Source organism: Taeniopygia guttata, chromosome 2 (assembly GCF_048771995.1).
Source record: "Taeniopygia guttata chromosome 2, bTaeGut7.mat, whole genome shotgun sequence".
Lineage (NCBI taxonomy): Eukaryota > Metazoa > Chordata > Aves > Passeriformes > Estrildidae > Taeniopygia > Taeniopygia guttata.
The window spans coordinates 112394289-112407793 of NC_133026.1; the positions used below are offsets into that span (position 1 = coordinate 112394289).

General features: G+C 40.1%; 1 protein-coding gene across 2 annotated transcripts in view; it reads right to left on the reverse strand.

Moving 5' to 3' along the window:
* RB1CC1 (RB1 inducible coiled-coil 1) overlaps nt 1-12500 on the reverse strand; it is a 64976-nt gene extending 52476 nt beyond the window's left edge. For both annotated transcript variants that reach the window (XM_030266200.4, XM_012572039.5), the window contains exon 1: nt 12365-12500. The gene's annotated coding sequence lies outside the window, so the exon portion shown is untranslated. The remainder of the gene's footprint in view (nt 1-12364) is intronic.
* Between the last annotated feature and the right edge of the window lie 1005 nt (nt 12501-13505).

Sequence of the window (13505 nt, forward strand, 5' to 3'; positions counted from 1 at the left end):
ACAGTCTTATCCAGCAGCTGCCTCTCACAGATTCCTTCAGGAATCGGTATCACCTTCCTTACCTGAAAGATAACCTATTTTGCTAAGGCATTCACCTACTGTCAAAGCATTTTTTAGATTAATTTATTCTATTTTTTAAAATAAACTGAAGATGTTACCACTCCCAGATTGTCACTACATCTTGGCCAGGGGCTTCATCTCCCAGAGCAGCTTCTGAAACTACAATGGAAACTACAACGGAAACTACAACAACCAAAGTGAGCCAGACCAGCAAAGGTGACATTTTCTAGGCTACCCTAGCTCATTTTAACCGTGTTCAGTTAAGTAACAGTGCCAAAGGAGAAGGAGCCTTGGTAAAGAACATGTGGATGAGCTGTTGGGCTCTGGGCAGTGAAGCAAGTGCACAAACTCCAAACTGCAAACAAACATTTATATCATGTTAATGCCCTAGCAAGCTTTCTGAGAAGATGATCAGGCACTATAAAGGGTGATAATCCATTACTAAAAATAGGCTTGCTGAAGCCTGAAAACCATTAGAACATGTAAACCATTTTATACAACCTATGTTAATACAGATAAATCAAAAACACTCCACCCCACGTTTAAAAACCTTCATAAAGGAAAAAATTATTTTATGGTCATGGAACAGAAGAATTATCTTCATCCATTTTGTCCACTTCCCCATCACTCCTATACAAAATGCACACATGACATTTTATCAGAAGCAAAGGTACAACAAAAGGGAAATAACCAGTGTGTTTAAGTGCTACCATTAAAAAAAATTTAAGTGTCCTCCTCCCATTTAAGCTATCAGCAGTCAGTAGCTGTACTTGAGCAAAATAAATTTGTGAATACTTGCTTCAGGTCAAAGTAATGCACATTAACATGAAACTGCTGAAATACTTCTGCCACAAACTAGGAACAAAATGCAATGATCTCTTGCCTTATAATTACTTTGCAACCACTAAGACAGAAAAAACAAGTCCTGTTTCTTCACCCAACATTTCTTCAAATTATGCTGAGGGAAAAGAACTACACTAACACGGGTAAGACAAATTTGTATTAAATTACTCTTTAAAAAAATAAAAGAAGGTAGAATTCACAAAATTCTATGGAATTCACCCGCTCTCAAAGTTGTTTCAAATTTCAGTGAACACCTGAGGTAGAGGCGAATGACATAAAGCAAGGTTCTAGAGAACAACCGCCTTAAACTGCAACCTCTCCTGCACTGATGTCCAACAAAGGCATGCTGCAGCCCTTCCTCCCTTCAGCAGGAACTATGTCAAGTGCCTCTCTCCAGCTGCCTGTCTTCATAACATTGGAAGAAAATTAATTTTGAGAGCTCTCCCTAGTCTTGCATCTCTGGACAACATCTGCTTGACTGCATTCAAAGTTACAGGGGGTATGCATGAAAACCCATCACAGTTGCCTATGTTTCTTTTCTTTCAAAGAAACTTAGGGTATTGCAGACTGCTACAGACAAGGTCAGCTACATATCACAAATCAGCCTTCAAATTATTTCCAAATATTCCAGAATATTGTCATCATCCAGCAGTAACACAAGTTCTTAACATAATCTCGGGGTGAAAGTCACACCAAGCTTCAACAGAATATATCCACACATGTTTTGTTCTTCTGTTTGTATTACCACAACAGGCCATAAGCAGAGTATCAAGCTTTATTTATTCATTTCTAGCTTTAAACTCTTAAATAGTGTTACAAGTTTCAGGACTTTTAGTGTTATGTTGCTAAAATTATTTTCATTTGTTTTAATAGAGGTTCAACAACTACACAATTTGACAGCTACTGAAGACAGAGCTACTACCTATGTAATCAAACAAAACCACAAATTACTAATCCGCCCAGATTATTTGTTTTAACCTGTAGACTTAGACTTGCAGCATTAGATTAATGCAATCATACAAACTAGATCCTTCACACTATGGGATAGAAGTCTGTATGACCAACTGTAATGAATTATCAGTAATACCATTAAAAAAATAGCTGAATATTTGAAATTTTATTAAACAGCTGCCAGGTCAGACAGAAAATGGTAGGCATAAATAAAAAAAAAATGAGATTACAAAAATGTAAGAACAGCACAAAATATAAAAAGTTTCCATAATTTGAAATATGTACATTAGGTAATAAAACACCAAAACCAGCCATGAATACATTGTGCTGGTTGCAACATATATTTTACTGCTCTGCACTCTACATTGCAATGCAATTACTGCATTCTTTTCTCCTATAATATAAACTCTTCAACAACCAACTACTTTTGAAGTCGGTGTTGATCAATATTTTCAACACATGCTGTTTACAAGCACTGAGATGTATCTCAGTTTGGAACTTGCTCATTGTTACATCTCTGAAAGGAAATTAATGTCTGTTTACAGACTCTTTTTGTCATTACAGCACAGGCATCGCAGGTTTCACAGCATCCTACAAATAATCCTATGGCTACATTAACCATCCATTTTTGTCTTTAAATGCAGAACCCCTGCTTCTAATTACCTAATGCTGACTGTTTCGTTGTTTAATGGTACAGTTCTTTCCAACTTCACAAACTCAAACACTGAATCATGGCATTCAGACCAAGACAAAGACAAAAATCAACATTTATGCTGTTTGGGTTTCACAGGACATTAATCAACTTCACTTTGGTCATTAAGTTTCCTTTGTATTATCTTAATTGTTCACGCTCATGCTTCTGACATCTCATTTCCCATACTTCCTTTATAATCTGGATTACAAACTAAACTTGAGCAAACAGATACTGATAATTTTTTTCTTTAACACCATAAAATTTAAACTGAACTATGCCAAAGTAATGGCTTTCCTTAAAACCCAGTGGTGTAAAATTCCATCCACAACAGCAACACACAAGCAGTACATGGTATCTTGCTTTTTGTTCAGGGAAGAGCAGGAAAGTCCTGCTCCACATCTGTATGCTAAGTGTTGTACTTATCAACGCTTCATCTTCCAAGTCAGATAGAACCAAGAGGCCCAAACTCTTTCCCCCTTGTGTGTATCTCCAGGTCAAAATGGGCTCAAGCCTGAAAGCAGACAGAACTAGCCGAATCACCTGATCAAGGTAAGACACGGTGCCTGCATTTCCACACTGCTACTAGGCAATCACATACTTCTATGTGATCACCATCTGTGAGCTGCTGATAAAGAAGTTTCACTTCCCTTACTGCAGAAGCGCTGAGGTACACTACAGGTAACAGTGTCTCCGATATGAGTCATAAATGTTACCCACAATTACCAGGGTCAGGAGGCTCACAGGACAACACCACAGAATTTCTGCCTGTTGAAAGGGCAATTCATCTGAGGCAAAGGCTGACCAGTCTGTGACATGCTTAAAAAGACTCAAGTGCTATTCCTCATTCAGTAAATATCTTATCTGGGTAACATCTCCCCTCAAGGTCAATATACCTTTATTACCTCTTGAGATGGAGTCAACTTTGGAGCACCTTAGCATGTTATTAAATAGTGCTTCATTTCCATACCACAAATCTTAAGGTTTGCCTCTCAGATGCTACAGTTCTTGTGATTTCACCTTTCAGAACAGGATTTCCTGCTTTACCCTTGACTTAAGCAACTCTATAATCAAAAAAGGTACAAGACCAGTGCAGAATATTCCTTACAATAAATTTTGCTTTCTTCTATAAGCCTGCCTTTGTTTTTTCAAGTGCCCTTTTCAAAAACTCCTGTCTTGCTTTAAGTTGCAGACCCCAGCAGCACAGTATTTTATAGCACATAAGTTAAAGGAAAATGAAAATAGAAACTGAAGCTAAATTTAATGCAAGTAACATCTTTCTTAATGTCAGTTGTAAGATTCTCGCTAAAAGTAGGCTTTCTTCAATACTGCAACCTAATGCATCTAACCAGAAATACCTTAATTTTGCAGAACATTCCTACTACCAGCACCAGAAGAATACAAAGTATGACACATTGCACACATTCTTTAGTAATGCTTTATGCAACAGAAATGGCTACGTTTTTAAAATACAGTGAAAATGCATACCATTTTCTAGACAGCCAACTGTTGAAAGGAAATGTGCTTTAAAAGACACTTCAAAAACTTAAAAGAAAAACTAAAAAAAAACTTTAAAAAAAAAACCTAAGCTGTGTGATAAAAAAGTAGTAGGGCTCCTCCTGACCCAGGTGGAAAGAATAATTTAATTCTCCTACTCCTCCCAAATAAATTTAACAAGAAGACCATATTTAATCACTGAGATAAGTATTACTGAAGGTGGAGATCCTATCTCCAACTGCCACCTTGTATCAAAGCCTATAAACCTCATGTTCAAGCCACACTGTAGTCGTAAAGAAAGGCTGTCAATCCCTGACATCTGTAAAGTTGCAGCCATCTGGAGCTCTATTTATATGTTGAGATGTGCATCAGGCACAGAGGCGGTTACTTAATTACAGCATCTCCAACAGTCACTATGTTCTTAACAGCTCTCAAATTCAGCCGCGGGTCAGCAAAGCAAGTCTTTTCCACTCAACCCACGAGCCAAGCTGCGACCCCACAGAGCAACCAGGACGTATTCTTAAACCCCTACTTCCCAATTCACTAAAGAGGAATTTCAAAAGTCAGTAACATAGTATTTCATAGTCTAAGAGGCTTCCTCCCTCCTTCCCCTCCTTTAAGATGAATCATTTTATGTATTACTAACCTAATATTTCAGTTACATATTGGCCACCATATTCAGAGTTGCTTCTACAACTCTGAATTACACAGAAGCTCCTCATTCAGCTAAGTAGGTGCTGCAATGCCTTCAGAGGACCTCAGCAACATCAAGGGTGAAACTGCAGTTCAAAAGCAAATCTGGGCAGGTAAAAAAACATTGTGCATTAAAGAGTGGCTTTGAAATCGGTGTGGCTCAAAACAATGCAGCTTCTCACAAGTTCAGACAAAACTTACACTAAATTCTAGGAATGCAATAGAATGCAACAAGCACATTATCAGGCACTGTGTCATAACTACATATGGATGTGATTATAAAACTTCAAATCTGATTGTTAGCATCTATTTACACTGCTGTTTTCACTGATTTGAGCAGCTGCCAAAACACTGTCCATATAACAGATCAGACAAAAAGTTCTCCTCTTACAATAGTAAATACAATTTTACCCCATTTTTCAAAACCTCACATCTCTTACATGACAAAAAGTGAAACTTCTGTGCCTCAGTTAACAGGTACAAGCCAGAAAACAAACCTAGGATTTCTGACAATCTTATTGCTAGGAAACAGCCCACAGCCTGCAGAAGTATCCCTTTTCTTTCTTCCCTTTTTTCATTTTTAATTGATGGAAGCATGTCTTTCCACAGCTGTCTGTGCCTTACTTTTGACAAAGTAAACTGAAGGTTTCATCATATTTTTCTTTTTTTAATGTATAATTTTGCCATTTCAAAGCACTTGTGGAGTACAAGCCTCCCTTGAATTGCAGAGATTAATACATTCTCTTTGCAAAGATTGGAACTCTCAGGTACGTGGAGCTTCAGGTGGTTTTATTCAAGTTATTGACTGACTCCATAGTGGTGGGAAGGTTCTTTCTGTAGGTACGTACGCTAAAATAATAAGCATGTAAACTCTTCCAGTTATTGCAAACAATTCTACAAGAAAAGACAAAAAATTTTCATTCTTTCTTATACCAACTAAGACAAGTCAGCACCAACCCTTCTTTCACTAACACTCTCTCTGATGAACCAAGAACACAAACTCTGGAACACAAACAAAAAGAGCACCAGACTTATGAATCCCTTTCCTCAGCCAGTTCTTTTGCGCCTTTCCCTGCACCAGCTTTCAGTGGTGCAAGCACCCGTATTTCTCTGGAATAAACTGGATGACTTTGCTGTGATAAGTTAGTAATACCATACTTCTCCAAGATGCTGATAGCTCAAATTGCTTCCATAATCTGGTTTGTTACTTAACTTCACATACTGTACTTCAACTCAGGCTGCAGAGAAGCCAATGAATACAGAGGCTACCCGACATCAGAATCATCATTCAAGAAGACAGGTGAAAATTTTCAGAAGGCATCATTCACATTTCTAACTGCCCATGCCATACTCCGTTACTAATAGATCACATCTTAGAAACCTAGTAAAAAAGCCCAAACCTCTTAAAAAGCAGGCTAAGATAAATTAAAAATTTGCAATTACTACAGATGCAACCAAGAATAGAGTTTCTCAAAATTTAGTCTAGGAGGCCATTTCCCCTGTTCTTCCGTCTTTAGATACAACATCCTAATGCTACAACTTTTTTTTTGTTTTGTTTTCTTTTACATGGAAAAGAGAAAAATCTTGACCAGAACCATTTAAAAGATGAAAATACAGAACATAAGACTGATTAAATGGCATTCACTTCACAGGAATGAAAACACTACAGATGGAAAAGAAAGTCAAAGACTGACAATAATGAAATGTAAGGCAAGTAAAGATCCTTGTGATTTAGTCTGACTGCCTACATAAAAAGTCACAGGTTCTTCCTTAATTGCTATTCATAAGCAATGAGATTTAAAAAAAAACAGTAAAATTTTCTAGAAATAAGGAAATTCACTACCATCTTGGTAAATTATTTAATTGGTTTGCAACTTTCAAACTTGTTTCGAATTTTTCTTATCCTACATTAATCATAAAATCAGTATTTGAACTCTAAAGATCTAAAGATAGAATTTATCTAATTTCTCTTTTTTAAGTTACTTATAACTCATATGTCACCTACCAACCTCCTCCTATTTATCAACCTTCTTTTATTACCAGTGGTATCTGAAAGCAAATGACCATCAGCAAGATGCAGAGCTGATATAAACCCCAGTCTCCCTAGGAATACATATTCAGAAATGTCTAGATTCTTCTCAGGTCAATTTATTAACTCTTTTTGGATATCACACATTTACAAATCACCTTCAGACTGCACTAGCAGCAGTGTGAAAGAAAAATAACAGCAATGTACTGAGAAATGAGAAAAGCTGTAGGATAGTTTGCAGAATATTAAATTATCTCTAATCTCAAGAAGTTGTTTTCTAATCTTCATCTGCCCTTCTTTACCTTTCTGGAATATAAATCTTTGGTAGCCTGTAACAGCTAACAACCTGCACCAAAAAATTCTTTTATGCAGTTTTACCAACATAAGGACTATACAACCACCAAAGAACCCCAAGAAAACCAGAGAAAAACACAACTTACTATAACTGTGGTATTACAACTATATCCCTGCCTTACTGAACCCTGGTTGTGCTGTTTAGAGCTGTAACATGCATGTGAAAATGTTGTTACAATACATTTGCTTTTTGAAACGCACGGGTATTTTACCACCAAGCCTTTCACTTAAAAAGGAAAGTTTACACACTACCCCTCCCCCCTCTTCATTCAGAAAGAACTGAGAATTTTGAGTCATATTTCAAACTATTCACTGGGTGAGAATCAAGTTTCTTTCAAACAGTAGACAGCACAAGTACTTGCGAAGAATATTTTTAAATAGAGAAGTCAGCTTGAATTTACTAGTAGAACACTTACAATATAGCATAAGCATAATGTATTGGAAGACAGCTTCTAGTCCTGTTACACAATATATTCTTATGTAAGATTCTTCTCTTCATCTGAATTTAATAAAAATACACACTTTGGAGGATGGAAGAATAACTGTATAAACAAAAGCACCATTTTGTCAGCATGAATTGTTTATCCAAAGCCAACTACAATAAATAAGGGTCAGATTTTCACACTTTTGATGTACCAGCACAGCTACTTGGCATCAACAAACTCAAAATAAAGTTTGAGATAAATCACTGACATTTAAATTCCCTGTAATATCAGGAAAAAAAACACTATTCAAATGATAAAGATCAAAAAGTACTGCAGCTATAACTACAGCACAAAAGAGCATAATATGTTCAATCATAGAACTAAATCAAAATAGAAGCTGGAAACTTAAAAACAGCTACCTCAAACATTCAAAAATCAGATCTCAGCAAAGTGCGATTCTTACAGAATTTAGATTTTTGCTTTGCTAAAGGTGGTACGATTTTTTGAATCCATGATGTAAGTAAAACTCTCCCTATAATTAGTTCTTCAATACTGCATTCTACCTCTAAAACACATTATCATTTTCAGTCTGTTCAAAATGAAAACAACATACTGGCCTGCCAAACACATCTTCAAGAAAAATAATGAAGATTGATGTATCATACAGATACTAATTCCTAATCCTTCCAAATGAAAGCAACAGGCAATCAAAATACTGAACACACTACTTCACTATGGCCACCTCAGCTTTCCTACTCTTCTGAAAAAGCAAAAATTGTGTTTCAAAATAAAGTCTTAAGAGGTAAGAAAATATGAGTTATTTCAAAAAGAGAAAATAAATCCATGTTTTAAAGTCATTTAAAAACCCCTTAGAACATGACTTAGGCAGTGCTGCTCCCAAATATTCACACACCATTCTTCTCATTGATCCTACAGCATTACACAGCAAGACAGATGCAGGACAGCTGGAACTCAACTAGTCAACAAAGCAGTTTCACGTTTTACTTTCCATTAACAAGTGATTAACACAAGTCAGAAAGAAATTCATACAGCACTCAAACAAGCCTTTTTTGTACTTATTTGTACTAATTCATAGAAAACAGTCAATGATATTCTATCACAGCTTATTTTCTAGATGCACAAACTACTAGAGCTTTATATACAGCACACTGTAATCCTTTCACCTTGATGTGATAAAGACAGCAGGCCCAGCTGCAAAATCTCTTTCCAAAAGAAACTCTTAACATCTTGGATGGACATAAAAAGCTACACTGAGCTGTTGCTTGAGCTCAGAACCCTTCTGAACCATGGACTACAAATCTGAACAACAAAAGTAAAACATATACCTGGAGATGGACAGAAGACAAGCAAGAATTGCCCTGACAGCCCTGGTGTTTCTCCTGACCAGCCCCATCTCAATCTCTGAACATAAATGTAGTATCAATAAATCTGTTTAGATACTTCTATTGACAACTTCCAATAACTAATATTGAAATAATAGTCATGTATTATTAACAATATAGTTATGCGTGAATCCTATTAGAAAACACAAAGCGTATCCACTTCCAACCCTGCTCACAAACAGGAAAGACAGAAAGAGTTGGTACGTGTCTATGATGTCTTCCAACTTGCCTTTCAACTGAACTACATTTAAAAAACTAAAATTTAAGCTAAATAAAATTCATTAAGAATAAGATTCAGAGTGGATCTCCACTATGAATTAACTAATAAATAGACAAGTGACTGTCTCAGTAACTACAGAATGCTAATTAGCTCACAAAAATAATTGCTAGCAATTTCTTTATCACCATTAATCATGCTATAGGCTTTTACAACACACAATTCATGTGAGGATCTTTCAACTTGTATACCAAAAATGTCAGTCTAGCAAATCAGCTAGAAAACAGACATGCTATAATTCTTGCAATTGGATGAGTAATTTGCATATTAATTATATTTTTTTTTGCCTGTTTGGTATCACTGCATTCAATCACATCCTGCAGTATAATACAATATTATTATGTAAGTTGGCATCTCGTAATCAAGTGTTTGGTACTCAGTAATACTGATTAACAACTTTGCACCAGAATGCTCCCCATTAATAGGCTCCTAGAAAGTAGTAAGGTATTATTTGTTTTTCCCCTCCTCATCTTCAGAAACCATTTATATAATATTATTAAGCTGTGGACCAAAACTCAGGAGCGCAACTTTCTCGAGCAATATTGCAAATGCAGAAGGAGACAGATGACTGCTTGGGCACTATTCAAATGACTGAAGTAGCTCATGTAACAACTGGGTACACACATTATAGTTTTTCATTTTGTTTCCACTTTTACCTCAACATGCTGATGAACCCATCCTGTGCAATTTAACTCTCAAGACCCTCACACCACTCTTTCACAGAAAGTAACTACTAGTTTAAAAGCAAATAAAGACTTAAGGACACACTGATAACACACAGAAAAATTCTTTCCAGTGATTCCACTGTAACTGCCACTCTTATCAAAAACAAATCAACTTGCGCTACTCCCTTATCCCCAACATACATGCAGTTCCCTATTTAACCAAAATAGCTGAAGTTCAGTTTAGAAATTGTTTTACACCCTAGTTTTTGCAAGGCCACATAACAGCTGTGTTCAGACAACACACAGGGACACACCGTTTTTTAAACAGACACCACAAAAGACCTCAAAATAACCCTTGCCCTCTTCTCCAGTGAGAGCACAAGTCTGCTGCATACACTTCTAATTATAAATATAGTAACCTGACATGGGGAGAGAGACAGCCCCTTGGACACGATCTCAGAAACTAATAGCCCAAATCTGTGCTGAGCACAAGCCTAGAGCAACACAATTGTGGCTAAGATAGACTGTTATTTTACAATCTACCAAACACACAGCTGCTTGTACAAAGTGGACAACAATAATGGACTTCCAAAGCACAATTACATCTATCTTACAATAATCCACTATCCCAAAAGATCCCGTTTGTATTTCCAGCTCTAAAACTGGCACAGCTGAAGTCCCTTACCATGTGTTCTTCAGCAAGTAATTTTCTTTACTACTCTCAACACAATAAAGCCATTTTGAGTTCCATGTAGCATTTAGAGTAAGTACAAATATATCCTCTGCACACTTTAAACTTAATGATGCTAGAATATCAAAATCCTTTCTTGTTAATATTTGCTTCTTGGCACAAAAGTTTGACTTAGACCACAAGATAAGAGTAGGGTCTTTTTTTATGCGCTTCATCTTCTAAAAATTTCCCAAGGCACTACATGCTAAATATTCTTAACATTCACAATTTAAATATACCATAATAGTACATGTTTTCATTATTATTATTATTCTGTAGTACTTCCATGATGTGTGGAGATTAACTTTTTAGAAGGGTATGTATGGGAGAAGACAAAAAGCAATAGTTTTAAACTGAAAGAATATAATTTTAGATCAGATATAAGGAAGAAATTCCTTACTGTGAAGATAGTGAGACACTACAACAGGTTGCCCAGAGAAGCTGTGGAAGTCCCATGCCTGGAAGTCTTCAGGGACAGGTTGGATGGGGTTTTGAGCAACCAGGTCTAGCAGAGGGTGTCCCTGCCCATGGCAGGGAGGTTGGTACTAATGATCTTTAAGGTGCCTTCCAACCCAGGCCATTCTATAATTCTAATTCTATTTATAGTGTTATTCCTCACAGTACTTCTCAGCTATATAAAATTCAACTGTTTGAAATATGTTTTTCCATTATTTTCATTTCTCCAGCATTGCTGAGGTACAGTTAAACACACACTTCCAGAAGTGCAAGCCCTTCCATAAACCAAACAGCACAAACTACTTCTGACACACATACATGTGTGTCACATATACAAGGAAAAAGATCCAAACATCAACCCCCTTGTTCTTTCCCACAAAGAAGTAAAGGTGAAAGCTTAAAATATGAACCATAAGAAATGTCTCATTGCCAGGACATACCATGTAATTACTTCAGACAAAAAAAAAATGACACAAGAGTAAATAAGCTATGGCTAGATGAGGTCTAAACGAACATTTCTGGGTTTCTTGGGAGCAGACATGACTTCTTATTTCATGTCTAGGTGATGTTAGGCAAGAAACATGAACATGACAGAAGTCAGCTCATTTAATTCTCCCAGCATTTACATTAGTATTTCTACCGCTGGATCACTGGCAGCCAGTACTTTTGGGGGTCAGTGAAGAAAGAAAAGCGAGCACGGATACACAGAACATCCTGAAAGCCTACTAAAGCGCCGCAATAAAAAAAACTAAGGGAAAATTCGTTACATTACACATGCTTCTTGGGAAGCAGGACCAAGTAAACAACCGAGGGAGAGGCAGAACAACGTTTATAAACACACAACGCTTCTGCACGGTGCTCGCCCGACCGCCGCCGACGGCGAGCACGGAGGCGCTGCCAGGCTGAGTCATTCCTTGTAGTAACTTCACACGAATCCCTCGCCCTGGCAGCGGAGCCCCGGGCAGGCAGGGAGCACCCCGGCCCGCCCGGCGCTGCTCCCCTCCGACGGCTGGCAGCCACGGCCTCCCTCAGCAGCTGCGCTGGGGTCACTCCGCCGTCCTGGGACCGGCTCCAGCCGCGGGATCCCGGTCCTCCCCGAACCCCGCTCCGCCTCCTGCCAGTTCTTGGTCGCCCGCCCCACGGGTACAGCCCCGCGCCCGGCGCCGGGACCGCCGCCCCTCGCCAAGGCCGCCTTCCCGGTACCGGAGTCCCCGCCTTCCCCGCGGCTGGGAGGGGCTGAGCGGGGCAGCGGGGGGATCCCGCCCGTCCCGGGCAGCGCCCGGCACTCACCCCCGGCTGCTGCGCGGGCGGCGCCGCTCATCCTGCGGCGGTGGCGGCGCGTCCCCCCCGCGCCGCGCGGTCGGGCCCGGCGGCTCCGCGGGGGCGCGCAGCGCCTCGGCGGGGCCCGCGGCCGAGTGGGGAGAGGCGGCGGGCCGGGAGAGACGGCTCGGCGGGGCGGGCTGGGCGGGCGGGGGGCCGCGGGGACCGGGGGAGCGCTGCCGAGCGCGGCGCCGCCGCCGCCGCCGGTGTTTGTTGTTGTCGTCAGCCGCTTCCGGCGCGAGGGCTGCCGGGAGGGGGCGGCGCGCGGGAGGGACCGCGCGGCGGAAGCGGTGGCGGCGCGCGGGGCCGGGCGGGCGCGGCCGGGAATCCTGGCTGGAGGGGCCCCGGGCTGAGGAGTTCTGGGGTGCTCCGGGCTGGAAAGGCTCTGGAGCGCTCCGGTTCCACCCCCGCTGCCCACGGCAGGGGCACCGTCCGCTAGACCGGGTTGCTCAGAGCTCGATCCACCCCGGCCCTGAATACTTCCAGGGATGTGTTCAAGATCGCCCCCCTCAGCTGTGGGCAGCCAGTTCTATTTCTTCACCACCGTCACATTAAAGAATTTTTTCCTAGTGTCTAATCTAAACGTACTCTTTTTCAATTTGCATACATTCACCCTGTCCCTGCGTGCCTTTGTAGATAGTCTTGCCCCATGTTTCCTCCAAGTTCCCTTAAAATGCTGGAAGGCCAGAATCAGGACACCCCAAAGCCTTCTCCAGGCTGAACAATCCCAATTCTTTCAGCCTTTCCTCACAGGAGCGGTGCTCCATACCTCCGATCAATCTGACGGCCTCCCCTGGACTCGCTCCCAGCAGGTCCATGTCCTCCCTTTGGTGGGACACCAGAGCCGATGCAGCACTGCGGCTGGGGTCTCACCTCAGCAGAGCAGGGGGGCACAATTCCTTCCTGATGGCCATGCTGCTTTTGATCCAACCCAGGACATGACTGGCATTTCAAAGTCAGGCCCTTGGCCTTACCTGAGAAGGCGGTTTATTCAATTCCATTTTAATCTGAGATGACAAGAGATCAAAAGCTTAGAAAATATACAGAGGGGTTTAAATAGCTCTCCTCTACGTTTTGAGTTTTATTGTAAAGAAGTATACTGAAATAACTT